The following is a 17,708-nucleotide window of genomic DNA, read 5'->3' as shown; positions in this document are numbered from 1 at the left end:
TAAATCTATTTTAGTATTGTTCCATGATTATTTCATTAATTTATACATCGTATATAATTTAATGATTTCCTGTGAATTCTAAGCTTGTTGATTGTTCCGAATAAAAAATAAAGCTATTAAAATGTACTTGAAATCAATTTGATGTTTATTTTTTGTAACAAAAATATATGGATACAAAATGGAAGTGATTCTTAAATTTCATGCACATCAAACAGCCTGAAGAATTTGTTAACCTGTAGATCACCAACTCCTGACACTAAGAAATTCTGATTTGGGAGGTCTAAGACATGGCTGTATGATCTTCATCCTTAAGATATGCCCTGGGTGGTTTTGACATGTTTTCCAAAGTCCACGATTTGAGAAAATGTGAAGTAGGGGCTAGGTTGGTTATGTCATTTACTTGATCTGTTTTGTGCACCAACCAAGATCGTCTAGTCCAGAAGGGATGAAAGAAAAAGAGAGACTGACTGAGACTTAAAGACTAGTTTTAGTTTCATCAAAACTAAGCAGAAAGCACAGGGATTTTTTCATATGCTCCTTCTCCACCCCACAACACACACAGACTCCCTTCTCATTAATATCCTTCTCTGCTTCACTGCCATGGTATATTTGTTAAAACTGAACAAATACTGAGATATCACTATCAACCAAAGTCTCTAGTTTGCCTTAACATTCACTCTTGGTGTTGAAGTTGTTTGGGCTTTGACATGTATAATGGCCTATCCCCATAATTATAGTGACATGCATGATAACTTTACTGCCCTAAAAAATTTCTGAGCTCCATCTATTCATACCTCCTTTCCTTCTAACCCCTGGTAACTAGTAATCTATCTATTGCATCCATAGTTTTGCCTTTTCTAGAATGTGATGTAGCTGGAATCATATCCCATGTAGCCTTTTTGAAATGAGTTCTTTCATGTAGTAACATGCATATAAGTTTCCTCCGTGTCTTTCTATGGCTCAATAGCTCATTTCTCTTCAGTGTTGAATAATATTCAATTGTTTCACTATACCTACTGAGGAACATCTTGTTTTTTTCCCAAGTTTTTTAAATTATGAGATTGCTGTAAACATTCTAATTTTGTGTGGTCACACTTTCAACTCATTTGGGTAATTTGCAAGGAGGATGATTGTTACATCACATTGGTGAGAGTCTGTTCAATTTTGTTAATAAAATGCCAAACGGGCTTCCAAAGGGACTCTACTGTTTTGCATCCCTACCAGCAATGAATGAAAGTCCCTATTGCTTCACATTCTAGCCAGCATTCGGTATTGTCAGTATTTTGGAATTTTGCCATCCTAATAGGTGTTCAGTGATATCTCTTTGTTGTGATTTCCCAATAACATATTATGTTAATCCTCTTTGCATATGCTTGCATGAAATCTTTTTTTTTTTGGATTATTTTTCTCCATTTTTAAATTAGATTATTTATTTTCTTGTTGAATTTTAAGAGTTCTTTATGTGGTTTGGATAATAACCCTTTATCAGAAATGTCTTTTGCAAATATTTCCTCCCAATCGATAGTTTGTCTTCTTAATCTCATGATAGTCATAGCATTTGTTTGTTATTGTGTTTGTTATCTAGACTATGGGTTACATTCCTCTTTAGTTTCATAGCTCAGTGCCTGATACATTTTAGAATTAAATTTACTGTTGAAGAAATTTTAGTATTGAATGAATGAATTATTATGAAATAGATCATCTACTTCCTTGTTGCTCAAATAAATCAGTGGCGTGGGAACCTCTGGGAGTTTGGTAGAACTTGTGCTTTTTCAGGCTTCACACAATAAGAATCTATGGTTTAGCAAGATTCTTGGGTAATATGTATGCACTTTAATTCTTTCAATCCACTTAGTCTTTATCTTAGTCCCTACCCTGAGTAAGTGAGGTAGGAACCCAAGATACATTTGTAGAACAGACTAATTTGGAAAGTTCTATTTTAGGATGAAACAGGAAGGACCTCACCACCTCACCCAGAAAGTAAAAATGACAAGTGAGACATGACATTTTATAGAAAAGAAGTTGGTACTGAACTGGAGAATGTGGGAACTGAAAGTTTTGTGCTAGAAATCAACTCACAGTTTCAAATTCAAGTTTTAGATATTGTGCTTTAACATAAGGCCTTGATCTGAAGTCACTCACAGTAAACATGCCATGAGAGTTGCTTTCTCTGTAAATAATACTACTACCTGCTAGTTTGCTAGATGCTGAGGTTCTATGGTTGAGAAAGATTTCATTCCTAACACTGCTTACAGTCTGGATGAAGAGGGTAGAAACTAAACAAAAGATTATAATTCATGGGCTAAATTATAATGTATATAATATATACATTAATTGCTGTGGAAACACCACAAAACTGTGAGTTCTTTGAGCATAAGACACACTTCTGATTCATTTTAGTAGAATATTTTGTTCCTAATACACTGAGGGTTTGGGAGAGAACCCTGATTAATCACATTTCTCTGTTTCTATAGGCTATTTCTATTTCTATATTTCTTAACCTATTAAGATATAGAAGAGCCTACAGAGATACCCAACCAACCCATGGAAGGGTGTCAGCTTCAAGCTTCCTTGCAGCTGAAGAGGAGATGGGATATGGTGACACCTTCCTTACCTTTAACACAAGGGCTGCATCCTGAGGTTAATGTGGCTGAAAGCCTCTGTCTCACCAACCACTTAAATCAATCCTCTTTCTGTAAGAAGGCAGGGTAGATCAACAGAAGACTGTGTTTTGTAGCTAATGTGAGGACAGGAGGAAAGCAAAGAGAATGATTTTCCCCCTTATTGGAGAACATAGTAAGAATTCACTGAATGTTACATTAGTGAAATGAACAGATTAACAAGGAGGCAACTCTTCTTTAGGAGAAATCAAAGATTGTGCTTTCTCTTAGCGCCATCATCCTTAAGAGGTGTGGTGGTTTTGACGTTTTTCCAAAGTCCAAAATTTGAGAAAATGTGAAGTAGAGGCTAGGTTTGTCGTATCATTTACTTGGTCAGTTTTGTGCACCAACCAAGATTGTCTAGGCCACAGAATCCTCTGTGGAGAGGAGAGCTATTCGAAAAGGCACGGCATATTCTGAGAATGGCCAGAAATCCAGTGGCTATCGATCGTGTAAGTTACATGAGAGGAGGAACAGGATATAAGACCAATTTCAGCTAACATGTCCATTTAAATAGAATGTGGGTGGTTACAAAGTGCTTTCCTGTATATTATTCCAAACATTTTATTCACCGTGAGAAATCTATTGCAACCATTTTCTCTTTAAGTTATGTGGCTGTCAAAAATATGCATAATTAACATGCTGATATAGTCATAAACTTCATTTTTATTTTAAACACTATCACAACAAACATAAATTATTAATTTTTTCTTATTGTTAAGGACAAAAGTCTTAAATAAAATATTTCCAAATATGAATCAATAAAACACTTTAGCAATAATGTACTGGAACAAAGGGAAGCATATCCAAGGAATGTCAAGCGTGTAACTGCAGTCCTCTTAGAAGAAGAGGACACTGAAGCTTGGCTAGAAAAGATATATTTGAAGAAATAATGGTTAAAATTCTTCCTAAATTTGAGAGAAAAGATAAATCTATATGTCTCCAGGTAGACAAATAAAAGGAAGGTTATACTTAACCATATCATGGTTAAATTATCAATACCCAAATATAAAGGGAAAATATTGAAAGCAGACAGCAAAAGGCCATGATATATACATTACATTAATAAAAATGGCAACTTGTCATAAAAATAGTGAAACAAAATTTTAAAGTTCAGAAAGAAAAAACAGTTGTCCTAGAAATTTATGTCAGGAGAAAATATCATTTAAAATAAAGGCAAAATAATTTTAAAAAATTAAAAAAAAATAAAAATGGGGAAAGTTTGTCACCAAAGCAAATATACCACTAAAATATTTTTTTAAATTTTTTTTGGGGGGGGAGTTAAGGAAAATGACACCAGATGAAAAGCTGGATCCTAACAATAGAGTGAAAAGTTTCAGGAATGGAAATTATGTGAGTAAATGTAAAATAAATCTGAATTCTTGTTTTTATTTTTTAAAATAATTTTCTAAAGAAAACATAACAATGTTATATGGACTTAATAGAACATGTAGGTGTAAAATGTATGACAATACTAGACCAAAGAAAGAGGGTGGTAAATGAAAGTATGTTATTATATAAAAATAAGTGGTGATAAATCAAGGATGCAAATTGAAATACAGAGTAATCATTAAATTCTTTTCTAAAAAATTATAGCGAGAAGGCAAATAAAAGCAATCAAGGAGGATGTTAGGTAAATATTTAATGAAAAATAAGTCAGAAAACAAGAAAATAGACAAAACATGTAAGACCAATAAAAAACAAATATTAAGATAGTGAACTTAAACCCAACTATATGAACCATTTTTATCAAATGTAGATGGAGTGTTGATTCCAATTAATAGTAAGACTGATAACACCAAATATTGGCAAGGTTGTGGTTCAATTGGAACTCTTAGAAGTTGCTGGTAAGATTATGTAATGAGCAACAATGTTGGAAAGACAGTAGTTAAGTGTTTTGTTATAAAAATAATCATACACCCATCTCATGACTCATTAATTCCACTTGTAGATATTTACTGGAGATAAATGCAACATATTTTCACTTGTATAAGGACTTGTTCAAGAATCTTCTAAGCAACTTTAACACAATAGTTAATAGGAGAACTGATTTTAAATTGTATGCTCATGCAATAAACTACTATTCCAGAAAAAAAAAAGAGAAAAGGATAAACTGAGGTTACCCACAATTACATGGAGACAACTCTAAAACATTTTGCCTGGTGAAAGAAGTCAGACAAAAAAGATTATAATTTCATTTATATAAATCTCTAGAAAAGCGGGTAGTGAATATTTGGAAAGATAAATTTAAAGAATTGGTTACCTTGCCTTGTGTGTGAAAGTATTGGTGTAGAAAGGGTAATTATCTAGAGAGTGATATTACAGATAGGTATACACATTTACCAAAACTCATAGAGCATTTAAGTTTTGTACATTTTCTTCTACGTAAAGTATACTTCGAAATTTAAAGATAAATCTTCAAAATTTATACTTCAGAATTTAAAGATAAATGATAAAACATATAAATGCAAAGACAAACTGAACTTTTAGATAGTAAGACTTAATAGGACTTTCTCTAAGATTTTTCAGTACTTAATGATTTCCAATTAAAATATCAACAGATTTTCATTTTAAAGTTGGGAAAAATTATATCAAAACTTACTTGGAAAATGCAAAATTTTAGGAAATTTCTAAAAAGGAAGAAGAATAATGATGACACTAAAACCTACAACACTACCATAGTGAAGTCCATTTGAAATAGAGATAAATAGCAACAAAAGAGAATCAATATATATATATATGAAAAATCATTTAGAAAAGTATCAGAAGTTATTCAATATTTATTTCGTGTTTAGATATTAACTCAGAATTACTAATCTTTACATTAAATATAACCACTGGATAAATAAAGGGTTTTCACATTCACATGAAATTGTGATGGAATTGTGCGGGGTTTTTGTTACTGACAAGATCATAGACTAAATGTTATTTAAAATGCCCACAATTCAAGCATCAAAATATGCTAGATTAAAAAATATTTCAAGTATATCTTTTAAAAGAAATAGCTGATCTGCCAAGAAGATAAAGCATTTTGGGGAAAGAGAAATTGAGAAAACCACTCATCTGAAGTGTGAGAATACTGAAGCTGGAGGCTATTCTGGTGGTATATGTTAATCTTGAATGGCCTGGAGGCTGTATGTTACAACATGAATGTGCACAGTTACTTGTGGATCTTACTATTTGCACGTTTTGATTCAGTTGATGTGGGTACAGCTTGAGATTCGTTGTTTAACAAGCTCTATGGATGTACATGGTGCTGATCCATGCATGTGTTGAGGTAGCAGGCCTAGGGCTTTGGTTTCAATAGCTGAATTTAAAGTGGAGTGTAGGAAAACAACTTAATTGCCCAACTTATCATTAGGAACCATAAAAGGTTAACACCCTCAATGGGTAAAAGGGAAAAACATAAATCCTAAAACTGCATTGTCCATGTGGTCAGACATTGCTTTTCCTTCTCATTCATTAATTTACTCAACAAATATATGCATATTTTTGAGCCCCTTGCACATCAAGCCCTGTGCAGGTTTTAGAGGTTTCCATGAGATCTTGTCTTTGGAGGCTTGCTCTCTTGTGAGGGAGGTCATTGTCACAACAAGTGGTAGTCATAAAGATGGAGCTTCATTCTAGCTGTTTTGGGTGCACAGAAGAAAGTCATCCATCTGGCCTTGGGGTGGGTAAGCACGATTGTAAGGTCCTTGCTTATCATCTGGGCTGCCATCTTAAGTGACAGCCGCCATTTTTCTGCCCAAGGACCTTTCCAGGAAAGGCTTACCACTCCCTCATACCAACCCAACCCTTCAACACCAGCATTCTTTCCCACCCAAGTGATATCACCACCCCCTCATACCAGCTCTGACAAATAAACTCTCAGGTGTATCTCTGCCTGGTCTCTGTCTTTCGTTTCTCCCTGGCCTGTTTCCGGGTTCCTCACTTTCCTTTCAATCACAAGCAATTTTTCTCTCTGATCCAAGATCACTGAACTTTGAACAAAGAGGGAATCTATATGCTAATTCTCACAGGTGTCATTAATTAAATATGCTTGAAGCATGCAAACTAATGTGAGAAGAAAAAATGACTTTCAAACTTTCCCAAATCACTGGCCATCAATCAATGTACACAAATAATAATAGCAAACATTTACTGAATGTCAGATATTCACCAGGAAGTGTGCAAGAGGCTTTATATGGTTCATATTATTTGATCCTCACCACACCCCTTAAGGGGCAGAATCCCAGGATTCTGTGTTTAAAAAAAAAGTTTAATTTACTTACTAAACTAATTCTATTAATGATGCTTATGTTTAGAAAACTCTAAAGATGTCCTATTGCCTGTAAGATCTTCCCCCTAGGATGTAGAAGCAAAGTAGGTTGAACCAAGGCTGTGTTGTAAGGAGAGTTGATCAGCAGGGCTACCTGTGAGTTATGTCTGGGTCTTGGGAAATGTAACTAAAATGGTAAATCAGAGAACTCTTATTCAGGCAAATCTAAACCTAAGTATTGCCATGTGCTCCAGCCATGTTGTGTGATTGAAGGGAATAGAGAGAAGGGGAATGGGAGGAAATTGGATCAGAGAGATTAGAGTGGGTGGCACCCTGGAAGCAAAGGATGGGAGGAGAAGCCCTGAGGAAAGTTTGGGTTATAGGGTCATAGTAAAGGGTATTCAGACTCAAAAAAATATTTTTAGTGAAGTCCCAGAAGTTGTCAGACTTTCACACTCCTCCCTTGGATACGATTCTTAGTTTAAATATCTGGAGATAATAGCTTTCAGTTCAGATAAATTTTTCTTCTGAAATCTCATTCTGCCTAATGCATACAATGCCAATGAACAGCAGCCAGAGAGCAGACTTTTTATATCTGTGGTCAGATCTTAAATCTTAAACAGCCTGCTAGCTACATCCCTAGCAGGGAGCGAGCTCTCTTGCCTTGGACAGTCATTTCACCTGGGCTTCTTCCCACCTATTGACAGTGAATTCCAGATCATTCCTGGTGACTCTTTCTCCCTGCCGCTGGGAACCTAGAGAATCAAGAGCAATTGTATGTTCAGAGGTTTCCTAAAGCATTTCAACTCGTCTTAGCTGATTACTGATTAAACAATCAATCTGTGAACACCACAGTAACAGGCCATAGTTCATCAAAATACCATGGTTTGAAAAGTCAATCTGGCTATCACTTCTTGGTTACAAAACATTTCTCCTTTCACCTTCCTCTATCCCTAGGAATTTACTGGAAGAGAGCTCTCCATGCTTATTTGGCCAGCTTCCTGGAGTAGTGAGATAAACCCACACTCCTGGAGCTGTTCTGTGTTCTCAGACCTCCCTGCATTGTGTGGGAGGAAGGTTCCTTCCAGCACTTGGCCCTGCCTGATAGCTTCAATCTCTCTGATTCCTGTATTTAAGGCTTTGCTCCATTTTTTCTTGCTAATATTGCATAAGTCTGTCTGGAGGCTTTCTGTTTTGTACCAGCCTGGCTTTGATCATATGCCACAGTCCGGCTGGGCAAAATAACCGGGAGGTGACAAGCAACTTGAAGGTTGAAGCGGGAACTGCTTTATTGCAGGGAAACTCAGCGGGAACTCAAGGTAGTGGGCACCCAAGGTAGCAGGAGCCGCTTTTTTGCAAAACAGCAGAGGTATATATAACTAACTGATTACACACAGCTTGACTCAATTAGCATCATCCAGTTACAGCAATCAGCCAATAAGAAATCTCCATCAACTTAATGGCTCAGTGACGTTGCCTCACAAACCACTCCTCCTGGCAAACTGCCAGGTGCCATCTTGACTTCATTTGCGATCCCCAACAATCATAGATTCTAAGTACTTTTGCCAGGAATGCTTTCCCTACCCTGGTTGGTTGGTAACTAGGTTCCTCCTAAACTCTTATTTAGTAAATATTCTCACTGAATATTTGACTTACACCTAGGAACTCATTTTATCAATGTGTTTCACTAAGTTCTCATATTTCTCTCAGCTCATTGTGTTTTCTGGCTTGCCCTCTCCCTCTCTTTGAATGGCACAGAGCTACCTCCTAGTAGTCTGATACTTTCCCTAGACATCAGCTTTTATGGGAGTAATCTACACATTCCTCATTGGGACATTTTAAAGTCTTTGCAATTTGATTCTATGGTTACATTTCTCCCTCTCCAGCTTTTATCTTTTTTGCTTTTTTCCATACTCAAAAGACTGAAAAGCATTTCCAGAATCTAGCAAAAGAATGTAAAAGACATACCATCTTCCCTCTGATTGCTTAGTCTTTGCAAGATAGTGAGCACATAAAAGGGTGCCACCACGTGATTGTCTGTGCACACTGTGAGCTCCTAACTGGTGTTTCACTGAAAGCAAACATTACTGTAGTAGTGAGGTAAACCCGCATTCCTGGATCTGGTCTCTGTTCTCAGACCTCCCTGCAATGTTTGGGAGGAAAGTTCCTTCCAGCACTTGGCCCTGCCTGATAGTTTCAATCTCTCTGATTCCTGTATCTTAAAAGAAAAAATTTATTCTTTTAAGACATGTCTTTTTATATCTAGTGCTTATTTTGAAATCAGATTATTTCTTTTGTTGCAATTAAGTTTTTAGAGTTCCTTATCTTGTATCCTTGTCAGATATATAGTTTGCATATATTTTCTCTCATTCTGAAGTTGTCTGCTGCATAGAAGCTTTTTAAAATTTGATGTAATTCCATTTCTTTATTTTTGATTTTATCTTCTGTTTTTGAGGTCCTATCAAAAAAAATCTTTTAATGTTCTAAAGTGTTTCTCCTGTGTTTTCTTCTAATAGTTTCATAGTTTCAGGTCCTACATTCATATCATTAATCCATTTTGAATTGATTTTTTTGCAACTGGTGAAGAATAGGGGTCTAGTTTCATTCTTTTGTATATGGATATCCAATTTTCCAGTACCTTCTATCAAAATGACTGATTTTTCTCCAACATGTGTTCTTAGCACAATCATCAAAAACATGTTGGCTATAGATGTGTGAGTTTACTTCTAGGCTCTGTATTCTGTTACATTGCTATATAAGTTTGTTTTTATGTCAATACCATGTGTGTGTGTGTGTAGTTTTTTTTGTTGTTGTTTTTTTCTAAATGTAAGAACATGTTATTTGCAAACAGTGATAATTTTACTTACTTTCCAAAGTGGATGATTTTTGTTTCTCTTGTTCTGTCGCTTTAGGTAGAGCGTCCTGACTCTGTTGAATAAAACTGGTGAAATGAGCATTCTTGTCTTACTCCACAACTTAGAGAAAAACTTTCAGTTTTTCCCCATTCAGTATATTGTTAGCTGTTGACTTACATTCCTTGTATACCTAATGTGTTCACCATTTTTATAATGAAGAAGTAAAGTTGACTTTTATCAAAAACCTTTTGTGAATCTGTTGAGATGATCATGTGGCTTTTGTCCTTTATTCTGTTGATATGGTATATCACATTTATTAATTCACAGATACTGAAAAATTCTTGCATTCCTGGGATGAAACCCACTTGCTTATGGGAAATAGTCTTTTTCAAGTGCTATGGAATTCAGTTTGCTAGTATTTCATTTGGTATTTTTGCATTTATGTTAATGAAGGTTAAAGGCCTAATGTTTTTCTTTTATTGTGTCCTTAACTGGTTTTGATATTGGGATAATGCAGGCCTTGTAGAGTGTGTGCTTGAGAGAATTCTTCTCTCTCTCCCTCTCTCTCTCTCTCTCTGGAATAACTTAGGAGTATTCATATTAGTTCTTCCTTAAATGTTTCTTTAAATGTTTGGTAGAATTCAGCAGTGAAGCTGTCAATCAGATCCTAGGCTTTACTTTTATGGCAGGGTTTTTATCACTGATCTAATCTTGTTATGTATTATTGATTTCTAATTTATTTATGATTATGTGTTATGTTTATGTGTTATTTAATCTTGCTACATGTTATTGATTTTTATTTCTTTATGATTCCATGTTGGTAAGGTGTATTTGTATATAAATTTGTCCTTTTCTTTTAGGTTTATTAAATTTGTGGGCATATAGTTGGTCATAATCTCTAATAAAATTTTGTAATTAGGTGGAATCAGTTGTAATCTCTCCTTTTTCTCTCCAATTATATTTGAGTCTACTCTATTTTTCTTAATCTAGCTAAGGGTTTGTCTATTTTATCTTGTCAGAGAACCAGTTCTTTGTTTTATTGATGTATTTATTTTTGTCACCATTTATTTTTGCTCTGATTTTTATTATTTTTTCCTTCTAATAATTTGGGGTTTGGGCTTGAGATGTAGTAATAGGTTGCTTGTTTAGATGTTTTTCCTTTGTCTGATGTGAAAATCAATTGCCATAAAGTTCCCCCTTAGTATTACTTTTGTCATATCCCATAGATTTTAATATGTTGTGTCTCCATTGTCACTTGTTTCAAGAAACTTTTAAATTTCAATCTTGTTTTTTCTTTGACGCATTGGATGTTCAAAACTAAATTGCTTAACTTCCTTGCATTTTCATAATTTACAATTTTTTTCTTGTTTTTGATTTATAGTTTTCTTGTATTGTGGTCTGAAAAATTACTTAAGATCATTGCATTTTTATTTTTCCAAAATTTTTAACACTTGTTTTGTTGCCTATCATATGATCTATCCTTCAGAGTGTTCCATGTGCTGATGAGAAATATGTGTATTTGGCAGCTGTAGGGTAGAAATTTTTGTGGATATCTGTTAGGTCCATTTGGCTTAGTGTACAATTTGACCCTGCTGTTTTCTTTCTTTCTTTCTTTTTTTGGCCAGGATAATCTGACTATTGCTGAAAGTAGAGTGTTAAAGTCTCCAACTATTATTGTAATGGAGTTTATATCTTCCTTTAGCTCTGCTATATTTGCTTTTAATGTTTGGATGCTCTGATACAAGATGCATATATCTAGCATTGTTGTTTCTTCTTTCTGAATTGACTGCTTTATCATTATATAAAGACTTTTCTTGTCTTCTTTTACTTATCTGGACTTGAAGTCTGTTTAATCTAAGTATGACTATTCCTGTTTCCTTTTGGATTTCGTTCATGTGGAATCTTTCATTTTCAGACTATGTGAGTCCTTAGAAGTGAAGTCAGCTTCTTGTGAACAGCATATATATGGCTCTTTTTAAAATCCATTCAGTCACTCTGTCTTTTAATTGGAGAATTTAATCCATTTACATTCAAGATAATTATTGATAGGTGTCTTATTACAGTAATTATGTAACTTGTTTTCTATTTTTGTTGTATTTTCTTTCTTGTTTTCTTCCACTCTGTCTTGCAGTCTTCCTTTGTGTTTAAGTGATTTACCAGTAGTGTGTTTTTATCTCTTGATCATTATTTTTGGTTTTTCTATTACATATTTTGCCTTATGATTACCACAGGCTTACAAAAAATCTTTTGATTAGAACAACTGCTATTTTGAAATTAGGGCTGTAAAAACAACAAGAAGAAACAAACAAAAGAATAAGAGAAAATATGCTAATAAGAAAATTTAAAACTTACATTTCATTCTTTCCATCTTTTCAAAGTTTTGATATATTATTTAATTTTTCTGCTTTGCTTATGTCTTAACATATCAATTGTAATTATCATTTTTTGTTTCTTTTTATCGCCTTCATGATAAAAGAATGAAAGGCTTAAATACCATGTTTAAAATATTAGAGTTTTCTAAATTTATTTGTATAATTACTCTTACCAATGAGTTTTATACCTTCTTATGCTTTCTTTGTATTCATTTATAGATATAGATATATAGATAGATTTTTTTTTCAATTTGATGAACTTTCTTTAGCTTTTGTTTTGTTTTGTTTTATAGGGCAGGTCTGCTAGAAAGATATTTTCTCAGCTTCTATTTATCTGGGAATGTCTTTATCTTGCCTACATTTTCAAGGATAGTTTTGCTAGGTATAATATTGTTAGTTGACGATTTTTTCCCTCAGTCCTATGAAAAGTGTCCTGCAACTCTCGTAGCCTATATGCTTCCTGCTGAAAAGTCTGCTGTTAGGAGAAATAGGACACATTGAATGCTACTTGTTTTTTTTGTCCCTCCTCTCTTTTCAATCTTGAGAATGTTCTCTTTATTTTTCATCTTTGAGAGCTTGATTATCTGATACTTTAGAGTACACTTGTTTCAGTTAAGTCTGGCTGATGATCTTTGACTTTCATTTACATGATATTTAGCCATCTGTCATTTGTATCTTGGAATAAACTTCCTATCCCTATGGCATTCCCAAGTCCTTCTCAAACCCCAACATGAACACTTGTTTTTTTAATACTGTTCCAAAGTTCCCATAAGCTTTCTTCACTCATCTTTATACTTTTTTCTTTTTTCTCCTCTGTGTATCTTTTTTTAATTAATTTTTTTATTTATATATGACAACAGAATGAATTGCAATTCTTATATACATATACAGCATAATTTTTCATATCTCTGATTGTTTACAAAGTATATTCACACCAATTCGTGTCTTCATACATGTACTTTGGATAATAATGCTCATCACATTCCACCATCATTAATAACCCTATGCTTCCTCCCTTCCTCTCTCACCCCTCTGCCCTATCTAGAGTTTATCTATTCCTCCCATACTCCCTCTCCCTATCCCACTATGAATCTCTTTAAATAGTCTGTTTTTAGGTTAACATTTTTTTTTCTTTTTGGTACTGAGGATTTAACCCAGGGGTGCCTTACCACTGAGTCACATCTCCAGGCATTTTTATTTATTTTTTTTAATTTTTAGACAAAGTCTTGCTAAATTGCTTAGGTCCTCACCAAAGTGATAAGGCTGACTTTGAACTTGTGATTTTCCTGCTTCAACCTCCAAGCAGCTGAGATTATAGTTATAAAACAGATTAACAAATTCTTTATTCTGTCTGATCTCTCCTGCTTATTGATTCTTTGCATTATGTTTTTAATTTTGCAGAGTGTATTTTTCAAATCAAGGATTTCTGTTGAATTTTTTTAAGAGAGAGAGAGAGAGAGAGAGAGAGAGAGAGAGAAAAGGAATTTTAATATTTATTTTTTAGTTTTCGGAGGACACAACATCTTTGTTTGTATGTGGTGCTGAGGATCGAACCCGGGCTGCATACATTCCAGGCGAGCGCGCTACCACTTGAGCCACATCCCTAGCCCTTTTTTGAATTTTTTAAGAAAAATGCTTCCATCTCTTTGTTAAGTTTTTCTGTTAGAATATTGTAATGTTTCACTGCATTTTCTTCAAGCCCATTGAGTTTCCTTAAAATATCTATTTAAAATTATCTGAGAATTCTCTTATACTGAGTACTATATAGTCAGTTTCTGACCCCTTATATTAAGTATTGGGTGAGGTCATGTTTCTTGGAAGTATCCCCCTACCACACACACACACACTTCTCTCTCTTCTAGATATCAAATCCAGTATTTTGCATATGTCAGGCAAACACTCTGCTACTTAGCTACACTCCAGCTCCCTGAAAACTCTTAATACTTGTTGGCATGCAACATCATTTGGGTACTAAAGGATTAGCTAGTTATTCTTCTTAATCTGTCCTTGTACCTATGTTTCCAGAAATTTGAAGTAGGCTGTTTTATCTTCTCTGAGCCTAGGTTCATGTCTCTTATTGGAATACTGGATGTGCCTAGGTCCAGGTTTGAAAGGAGTCTGCTGTTGATGTATTGTCACTATTTCAGTGATAGAGGGCAATCTAAGCCCAGGTTTCATCCAGATACACTGTTGGTGCATTGTTCACAATGAACCAAGAGAATACATAGAAAGAGGAGTCCATTCCCACAGTACCTTGTTGGTCTGGGGTAGGGTCCGACACTTCAACCACAGCTACCAGTCTGATGTCATTTTGCCTATCTCTGGACAGAATCACTATAAAACAGAGCAGCCATGGGTTATTTTTCACACCTGTGGCCACCAATACTACCAGGCTGTGTCACTCTGAGCCCACAGTGCACTAACATAAGGACAACACCAGGGTTGTGTCAAGGTCCCTGTTGCTGAAGTAGGCTGATGGTCTGAGACTGTTGCTATCAGCCACAGATGATGCGATGTCTTCCCCAGGAACTGGAGCTGTTCCAGAGGCTCCTTATCAGGCAGTATTGAGAATGAGGGCTGTTAGGATCTGCTCAGTGTTGGATTTCCCTTGCCCAGGATTAAGTTCCATGGCAAGTTTAATCCTGTCCTGACCCCAGAGAATGGAATCTTGCACTGTGCCATGGTGCCAGAAGTTGGGAAGTGTTGGTGAAGGCAGTCTCTTGGTCTCCTAGACTGACATTGTGCTGGATTGCGTCTGAGTCTCATAGCTGCAAGGGGTTGTGTGGTCTCAGAGATGCACTGAGGCTCACATTGCAGCTGGCAGTGGTGTAGACTGAAGCACAAGTCTATCCTACTCTGCCACAGGTCTGACTTGTGATGGCACAGTTCTAGAGTCATCTATGAGGATTTGCGTGGCAATAGCTGTGCAAGCTGAGATTGGGAGAATAGATGGAGCATGACAATCTCTTGGCCATTAAGACTGACTACAAGCTGGGTTGCACCTGATTCTCACAGCTGTGACCCACAACAGTCTTGGGATCAGGATGGGTATGCCCTAGGCCCACTCTGAGGCTGGAAATGATGGGTCAAAATGTGAGTATCCTACCAGTACCCGCTTCTCCCTCTGATGCCAGTGCAGGTCTTCTAGAGGCTCTTTCTAAGCTTTAGCCTGTGTTCAGGACCTTCAGTTTCTATGGGGTGCTAGATCTCACTACAGAAGTCTTGACATTGAGCTTACACACAAAACCCTGTACTAGTTTCATGCCCTACTCCCTAGTGAGTGAATCTTATTCCCTATTCCTCTGCCAGGTAGTGGGAGGGGAGTGGAGGCAGGCAGCCACTGAACCCAATGAGGAGGGTCTATGGGTTTTGGTGTGGTGCTAGGGGTCATCAGATTTTGCTTATCAATGGATTTCATCACGGAGTGTCACAAGCCGTTCATGGGTCGCATGTGAGTCACCGCTCATGGAAGCCTCATGGATAGAGACATCGGGTGTCTGGGAATAACCAGTGAACATTTCCATTTCCTCTGTTCAATTGCCCAGGGACAATGTGAATGTCTTTCCTGCTCTGCCCTGGTCCACACAACACCTAAGAGGGGTTTAACCTGCCAAGATGTCAATCAACCTGAAGCAGTATTCTGCCCTTGGAAAGTTATCCCTGCCTTTGATGTACCCCCTTACATAAACCACCAGAACCACTTTCCCTTTGTCTAGTTACAGAACCTATGTGAACTAGATCTATCAGGGGCTTTGCATTATGTAAATATATTTCTGAATATCTGTGTTTTGTTACTTATTAATTATCTGAGATTGTAAGTTTTAGGGTGACTTGGATTCCCCTGGGCAGAAAGGAGAGCCCTTTACTGAGATGTTGGCCATCATCTTCCCCTCGAATTGGAGGGCCTTGTACTAGATTTTAAATCTAAGGCCTTTTTTCCTCTTTCTCCACTCTTGGCTACTTGGAGTTGGGAGCCAGGTGACAGGGACAACTCTTTCCTTCACATTTTCTTTAATAGACATCTTTTTCCCCCAAATGTCAAATGGCTTTATTCTTAAAATGTGCACAGTATAGTTTTTACTTAAATACAAAAAGTCCAGTTTCCTTGCACATAAAAAATTTCACCGTCATTTCCATGTCAATTGGCTTCTTTTTAATCAAAACCTTCCACTAAAAATAAACATTTAAATTACTGTCCTGTTATGTTCATTAGTGTCCATTCCTCTTACAATACTTTGAACTTTATAAAACTGACCTCACACCTTGTGGCATTGTCTGAGCTGGCCACCAAGGGGTGAGACTGCTCTTCCCCTTCCTCCAGTATATCCTGCTTAACACTGGGCTCCTCAGTGACGAGCTTGTCTCCAGACATTGGTGACCTTGACATGCACTATGGAGGAAACTGAAAATTAGTAATGCTTCACACAGTTCTGCATAGGTCAGACCTGGAGCAGTTCACAACTTCATGTTCAAACTGGTTAGAGAAAATTTACCGGGGAAGGGCATCACCACCACCCAAAGGCGGTTTAACTCCCTTTGGAACTGTGCATAAACCCACCTGGTTTTCAAACCAACAATGAGACTATATGGTTCTTCAATAAACCCAGGCAGAGAACCAGCTGCAGAGACAAGCTCATGGCTCTTAAAAATTCAGAGGATTCTTGGGGTTAAAAAGTGCCAAACAAGAAGAAACCTCTCCTAGCTGAGAAGTGAAACCAGAAGTGGAAGCAGGACTTGGTGGCCAGGCTTCTGACCTGAGGCAGCTGCCTGAAGCTGTTCCAATTCATCCTCCCTAGTCCTGGAGGCCTGGACTAGCAACAGCCCAAGGAGGTAGCTGTCCATTTCTCTCAAGTGGCATCAGTGACAGCAAGGTCATGGGGTTTTAAACAACATCCCTGTGACCAACTATCTTTAGGAAACACTTATTATTATTTCTGTTAAAGTATACATATTATTTGACACTTTCAAAAACATCTTACATAGACAGGTTTCTCTCTTTTTAAACCACTTCAACAAAGAAATGAAAAAAAAAAATGACCTTTTTAAAGAGTTGGGTTTATAAGCCTAAGTAAAAAATAAAATTGGTCCAATAGACATATTACATTTAGGCTTCACATTAATGTGTACAGTTTATTAATTTTAATATAATCTAATTTATCTAGTTTTGCCTTGTGGCTGGCACTTTTACATTCTGTTCAAGAAATTCTTGACTACACTAAGTTCATGAAAATATTTTCTATATTTGCTTCACAAATATATTTCAAACTAGTCCTAGAGCCACTGAGCAGTGCTCTGCTAGTGCTGTCTGAATGCTTCGAACAAGATCCAAGTTCTGACAACCTTAGGACAGGGTTTCCTGGAGATTCTGGCATGTTCTGTTATGTTTATTTTTATGGAAAAAAGCCAATATATTTTTTTAAAGTTACAATTATTTTTAGTTTTAATTGACACACAATAGCTATGCATAGTTACTGGGTGTGATAATTCGGCACCTATAATGCATGTGCAATAATCAAGCTAGGGTACTTTTTACTTCCTTCTTCTCAAACAACAATCACACCTA

Source organism: Urocitellus parryii, chromosome 2 (genome assembly GCF_045843805.1).
Source record: "Urocitellus parryii isolate mUroPar1 chromosome 2, mUroPar1.hap1, whole genome shotgun sequence".
Taxonomy (NCBI): domain Eukaryota; kingdom Metazoa; phylum Chordata; class Mammalia; order Rodentia; family Sciuridae; genus Urocitellus; species Urocitellus parryii.
This window is presented reverse-complemented; position numbering follows the sequence as displayed.